We start from the raw sequence: 7,500 nt of genomic DNA, 5'->3' as shown, positions 1-7,500 counted from the left end.
ACGGTACCCTGGGAAAAAATGTCACACTGGTCAAGCTTACGTTTTGGTGATTCCGGTAGAATTTGCTGTTATCTGTGATCGAATAATTGGTTTATAAGATCAACTGAGAATTCTCTCCTGTTGTTTTAGATGTAGACGAATGTGTTCCAAACCCGTGTGCTAATGGTGGATCATGCGTAGATGGTGTCAACAACTACTCATGTATTTGTCGAGTAGGATACACAGGGGATCTTTGTGAGACTGGTAAGGTTTACATGGCAAGGGGTGGGGCTGACGTGAAATAATTTAAAACTAGACGTTGCATAAGCGTAAACTGGTTTGCCGGTGGTACGTGTTACACAAAAACAGAAGGCACTGAGTTGGGTGTTATTGAACTGTAGCGTTCCAGTATTTATTTTTTATTTTTTTAAGTAGAGTAGAGAGGGGTGATGTAGACGGTGACCATCTGTCTGAATCAGACAGATGGTCACCGTCTACATCACCCCAGAGTGCGTCATTGCGTCCTGGGACGCACTCGTTTGACTGTTGGAGGCAGAGAATGTTGAACGAGGGGTCCAATTGGACGCAGAAAAAAAAAATAGAATGTTTATGCAAATTACAAATACCAGGACAAAAACAGCGTCACACGATATGCAAATGTGTCTTTCGTGAAAACAATTTTTATCTGCTGATTGGCTCTTCACGGTCCATTTCGCTGTCACTTTCAGACTAAAGCCGAAAAGCCATTGTATTTTCTTATCACTTTGCTTACCGGTAGTCGCTCGTGCTTAGTTACAATAATGAAACAATCGACTCTGTTTGGTCGTCCAGCTGTTAAGCGAAAAACTAACGAAGATGTCGCTGAAGCAGCTTCATCCGATCCCAAAGTAGCCAAATTGTTTTGCAAGCAATGGTTAAAAGACTTTCAGTGGCTAGAACATACTGATGGCAAGATGTTTAGCACGGTTTGTCGAGAATCGAAGAAGAAGAATCCGATGGCTTCATTAGGGACGAACAAAGTGGTGCATTTATATAGCGCCCTTATCACACGTCTCAAAGGCGCTTTACAATGATCAATTTACCCCCAGCGGACTGGAAGCATATACAGGCGCAAATTGCAGCCGCTTCTAAGCAGTCCATGCATGCTGGTACTCATTTTACCGACCTCGGAAGGATGGAAAGCTGAGTGAACTTTAGCGGGAAAGAAGGTCGCCAAATATTCCAGTCTCGGCAGAACCGGGAATGGAACCCGGGACCTTAGGGTTGGAAGGCAGAGATCTTACCATTGCAATGGACCCCCAAATTTTTGAAGAAGGGGCCCGGAGGACCCCCAAATTTGAAAACCTGGATACATCTCTAGGACTATTCGAGGGGCCACCCAGACGTCATGCCAGCAATGGCCCTTTAGCTCACACGTTCACTCGTTGAATTATCTTGTAATCCCGTGTCCCCTTTTGAGGTCTTTTACCTTTGTATGCTTTGGTAGTAAATTCAGTTCAAAGAAAACAAAACACATTCTTGAGTGAAACTCACTCGTTTCTTCTTTAAAGGGGCTATGTCACTTGAGATAATATAATTTCATGATTTGGGGTGCAGGGATGGCGCAGTGATGAGAGCACTCGCCTCCCACCAATGTGGCTCGTGTTCGATTCCCATACTCGGCGTCATATGTGGGTTGTGTTTGTTGGTTCTCTACTCTTTACCGAGAGGTTTTTCGGGATTGAGATAAGTATAGGAAATTGTGTGAACGCGAGTGCATGTCGTGATTTGTGGGCACTAGTGATGCTTTGAAAGTTCTTAAAATTTCAGGACCCGTGTGCGAGTGCAACTTGAGAACTTTTAAAACGTCACGAGTGACCATAAATCGCGAAATGCAGGAGCAAGGTCATACGATTTTTACTTATTATATACTCAAAAAATCACTACATCGCTTTGTTTCCATGACAACTTCCCTATTGCACTGTATAGCCTCTTCTTGCACTCTATAATCTAATTATGTATTCGTCGATGACCAATCAGAAACGCGATATTTTGTTGAGTATATATAATAATGTGAGTTCTTCCACGTTTTAAAACGCTAATTTGATCGGTTTTTCACCATTTTCGTTGTTTTAAGAATCTGGGAGACACTACTGTCCTGGAATACGAATTGATCACTTCTGGCTGGCATCCAACCCTCGGAAACGTCGATTGTTTTAGCCTCTGTACGGGCCCAGTTACACGACAAACACTCAGCAGAATTCAGTCCACGTAGTACTTTTTTCGGTAGTATTACATCGAGACTTTTTGTTCGACTCTTCAGGAAACAGAAATCACACACGCAACAAAAAAATCACACCTATACCCAATCGCATTAAATTTAAATGTTCTTCACTCTCTTGGACGTCTGATTGCACGCCCATAACGTGTCCTGTATTTGTCGGTTTCTGGAACCTCCGCGACGTTGGAAAAATGAAATGAATCGTCTTTTGACACTTTTCATTTACGATTGTGTAATCCAATAATGCGCACGTAGTAAAGGTGGATTATGTGCAGATGGCATTAACGATTAGTCATGCATATCTGCATGAGAAGGAAACACTGGGAAACAATGTAAACCTGGTAAAAGGAAGGGTTACGTTTTTGCAAACGTTGGCCGTGTAGCACTTATATTTGAACAGACTTAACTGATTAGAGTGTAATGTGAAGTGCTAGTTTTCTGCCCCATATGAACCATGTGAGCGTTAGCCCTACTAATGGAACTGGGCCCACACAAGGACAGACAAAAACTTTGACCAGGGTGGGAATTGAACCTACGACCTTGTAGCTCAGTTGTTAGAGCAGCGGTGATCTAACCCGAAGGTCGTGGGTTCAATTCCCACCCTGGTCAGAGTTTTTCTCTGTTCCTGTGTGAGCCCATTTCCATTAGTAGCACTAACGTTCACATGGTTCATACGGGGTAGAAAACTAGCACTTCGCATTTCACTCTAATCAGTTAATTCTGTTAAACCTGATAAAGCTTGCTTTTTGGTGATTCCGGCAGAATGTGACCTGTGATCGAAGAATTGTTCAATAAGGTGAACTCTGAATTCTCTCCTATTATTTTAGACATAGACGACTGTCTTCTAAACGCGTGTGCTAATAGCGAATCATGCGTAGATGGTGTCAACAGTTACTCGTGTATCTGTCCAGTAGGATACACAGGGGATCTTTGTGAGACTGGTAAGGTTCACATGGCAAGGGGTGGGTCTGACTCAGAAAAGCTTAAGGTTGCCGGAAAGAACTAAACAAGCGTTTCCGTAGCCTTTTGTTTCCAAGCGTTTTTATCTTGTCAAACTGTGCGTTCGAAAGAGAACGCTGCACTCAACGGGACGAGATACGTCCACCAAAAGACGAGTTTTATTGTCTGCTGTAACATGGGTTAAGTGTGTAAAAAAAACCAGTGTCCTCAGCAGTTTGTAATCAGGGGACTGGAAATATGTAAAGCATGGATAAGTCTACCGTCTTTTCCTTCCCCACCTTAACCACATTGGGTAAGGTATGCCATCTTAGATGGTAAGGTTCACATAGCAACGGGTGGGGCTGATGTGGAATAAAATAGTTAAGAAAAGCTTGAGTTTGAACGAACCAAACAAGCCTTTCCATCGCGTCTAACTCTGCTTTCGAAAGGGAACGCTGTATTCAACGAGGTACGTCCAACAAAAGACAAGGTTAAATGCTGTAAAATGAGTTAAGTGTATAAAAACCCAGTCCTTTTTAAGCAGCACTGAAAATATGTAAGACTATTCTCTTTTCTTTTCCCACCGTAACCATTTTATGTAAGGTATGGCATCTTCAATTATGGTTTCTTTGGCTCATTCCCTCCACGGTTTTTGGTAGATATCGACGAGTGTTCTACCAACTCTCACAGCTGTGATATCAATGCCACCTGTTCGAATACTAAAGGATCATACTTATGCACATGCAAAAGCGGCTATTCAGGAAACGGAAAAGCATGTTCGGGTGAGTTAAACTCATATGCAACTTGAAACTTGCCATTTATGCGCAAGAAACTTAAAAGCAACAACAAACCCTTTGTATCGCATATTAACCTTGACATTATATCTGCAGAGATCGATGAGTGTAATGGAAAGACTTGCATCCCTTCTGCATCAGGTATTATTTGGCTCTTTGCTTGTATTACTTAGTCGAAAGAGCAGGAAAACAATGGCTTTTCCTTGTTTTTCCCCGGTCGTTCAAAGGAACAACTGCCCCTTGTTCTTTTAACAAAGTTCGTGAAGATGATTTTAGACAGAAAAATCACGTGTGCACGTGCCTTGGTATCCCTTTATGCCTTTCGTAAAGATCCTATAAGTTCGATAAAATGGTATTTTTGGAAAGAACACCTACCCACTGTTGTCTTTATGCGGGTTCGCAATGATTCGTTTATGTTTTTGTTCATTTGTTTGCTGTTTAAACTTAAAGATTAGAGACAGTTAAAGTAATAGCATATTTCCTTCACCGAAAAAGACCCTGTTCATTTGAAGAACCAAGAGACAAGTTAACACTAAATTAAAGGCGTTTATGTTATGGGAACAAATATTCTACTGTTTGTTTCAATGAAATGCATCAAAATGTAACGGATCTCGTTTTCAGAGATAAAGTGGAATAAAGAACACCAGTAAAACTCTTTTTTGACCTTGAACTAACAAACGTTTCTAATTTTAGCGTGATTCCTTTTCACTGGCTATTGACTGAAATGGCTTTTTTCCTTTGCCATTCGCTCGCTGAGGGTGTGCTTGTTTTCTTTTAAAACTTATGCGGTTCAAGAAAAATTCATTGCCAAACAGGTAAATTCCAAAGTAAATTTCACTCGAAAAACCGAAATCGCACTCATCGCTTCGTGATTCATGCGATATCGATTTTTCGCGTGAAATTTACCGTGGAATTTACTAGTTAGGCAATGAATGTTTCTATAGAGAAAGCAAAGAAAATGATTTAATAAAGAAGCAACCGGAAACACCAAAACGCGGACAATTCGAAACCTCTATTTGGCAGTAATAATAAATAACCAGGGAGCTCCGCTTATAGGCTTGGTGAAATCTATGTATTATTTTGTTATGTGAATTCCCTTTCTAAATAGCACCTTTTCAAAACGGTCCTGCAAAAGGAAATGTTCTTCGTTTTGAAGTACGCCCGGTATGATTTTTCTTCCTCTTCGTTAGGCATTCGCTTGTGAATTTTGCGCTGTCAAGAGCTTGTTTTGCATGGCTCTTCGTGATTTATAAAGTAAATCGCATGCTCTGTTGTTAATCCAAATCAAGTCTTTTCTCTGATGTCTTAAAGAAAAAGTGAAATAATGGTGATAGACAGAAGCCGACCAGAGCAATTGTTTAATTTATTCTGGCTTTAAGTATATTCGTGACCACCGTGGATGAGTTATAATTTTCTGTTTCTTTCTCAGAATGCCGGAATTACAGCTCTTTGAGCAGTTTGGATAGAAATATAAATTCTTACGGCATCTCCAAGTGTGACTATAGAATTGGCCCGGGGTGGTTTCGATTTCAAGGTGCAGCAGGAACACGAATGCCGACTTCATGTCCCCCAGCACGTGTATGTAGTACTAGCGCACCAGGATGGCTAAATGGAGAGCATCCCAGTGTCGCTGACGGTCAAGTAAGCAGGACAGTATGCTTCCACTATTTTGCTAAGTGCTGCGAGTTGTCGACTACCGTTAAAGTCAGAAACTGCCGTTCTTTCTACGTTTATTATCTTGATGGTGTACCAATCTGTAGCCTTCGCTATTGCGGAACTGTCTAGGACTTGACGTGTGACATTCATAAAACCACAAAAAAAAAACGTATCGGTAACTAGACATGCAACCATCTTCTCTGTAAACAAAGGCTTAGATTTTGCCAAGTTTCTGTAGGTGTCACTATCGCACTTAATTTGGAAAACTTAACAATTACACAGTTGGCAATAGTATTTTAGACCATATCGCTTCAATTTGAAACAATTTTAAATTTCGCAGAAAAAAAGAAAGGTGCTTGGGAAAACAAATTTGCTATATGAAGATAACTTGGCGACTATATCGATTATCCCCAACAGTCTTTTCTGAACTCGCACATCAAAATCGCAACTAGCTGTTACAATATAACATGTATAACATCGATGTTTAGTTAAGTGTAGGTCGCTAGCACATATGAATAAAGAAAACGTTATGTGACAAGTGATTAACTTTGCTCTAGAGATAAAAGCAGAATTTTCTTTCATGCCTCTGTAGCATTGTGGTGCAAATGTTTAGTGTTTATTAAAAGAAATACTGAGGCAGACAAACTTTGGGATATGGGGGTCAGGGTGGGGTGTCAGTGATATGTGACGACATATCAAAGACCTTTTTTTTAACAACTGAATTTCCTGAACTTTGATGGCACATGAAATCCACACCTAGCTCTTGGTACGTTTTTTTAAGGGAAAGTACAGTCTAGAAAAAGTTTCTCTAAATTACGAAAATTTTCCCCAGGAATTCGAAAATAATTGCCGTTTTGTCCAGTTCCCTGTTAAAATATGACAAGAGCACTTTGAAGTTGCCTCTTTCGTGACTTGGAGAGCGCCATCTTGGATATGACGTGTTATGACGTAGCAATAGTCAGCAAACTTGTTCGACCTTACTAAGTTCTTTGTTCCGCGATCACTTTCTCAATGTTGTGTGACCTTTCTGCTTCGAAAAATTCAAATGTAAGATGAACTATGGTAAACGGTCTTGTGGTTCAATAGGTAGTAGGCCATGTAGGCCATACGTGCGACAGAAACTCAAGTCACTTAATACTTGTTGATTTTCTAGTCAATCAAACTAGGGGGCAAAAATCAGCCAGAGCAAATGTAAACAAGACAAAAACCTTGAACATGCAACAAAGAAATATTCGACAAGCGTACCTTTTTCAATTTCTTCATTCAGCGACAGCCGTCTTCGATGCTTCAGCAAACGTATTTGTTTGCTTTCACACAGGGAAGCCTTTAATTTAGAATAAGGAGGACCTCAAGCGGCCGCGGGGACCTTCAGATATATGAATATTGGTCTTGGTGACATTCGCTTCATACGGAAATCTCAGTCAACTAGTCCAAAATATCATTATAATGGAGCGAGAAAACTGAATCAAGCCATATATAGACGACTTTCACTGTTATGCGCTAATAAACGTAACTTGAAATGTGGTTAAATTTTGTTAGCAGTATAGAAAATACTGAAACGATTTACTCTTACCCTTTGATGGAATATATAAATCGATCGTTTGTCCTGAAGTTGTAACAGGGATCGCGTAGAAAGCCACGGTAGAGAGATTAAACTTGATTTCCAGGCATTTATTTCACAGCATTTACAATGAGCACGGGATAGCACTGCAAGCTCTCTTTTGCTTTGTAAAACTCCTGCATAAAACTCACATATAAAACCCTGTTTAACGACCACGAGGTAAATCTGTTCAGAGGTGGACCCAATATCAATACAATGTAGCCTCTGGATTAAGATTCAAGTCTACAAAGTATTGCTCTCCTCGCCTGTGT

Source organism: Montipora foliosa, chromosome 4, assembly GCF_036669935.1.
Source record: "Montipora foliosa isolate CH-2021 chromosome 4, ASM3666993v2, whole genome shotgun sequence".
In the NCBI taxonomy this organism is placed as follows: Eukaryota; Metazoa; Cnidaria; class Anthozoa; order Scleractinia; family Acroporidae; genus Montipora; species Montipora foliosa.
This window is presented reverse-complemented; position numbering follows the sequence as displayed.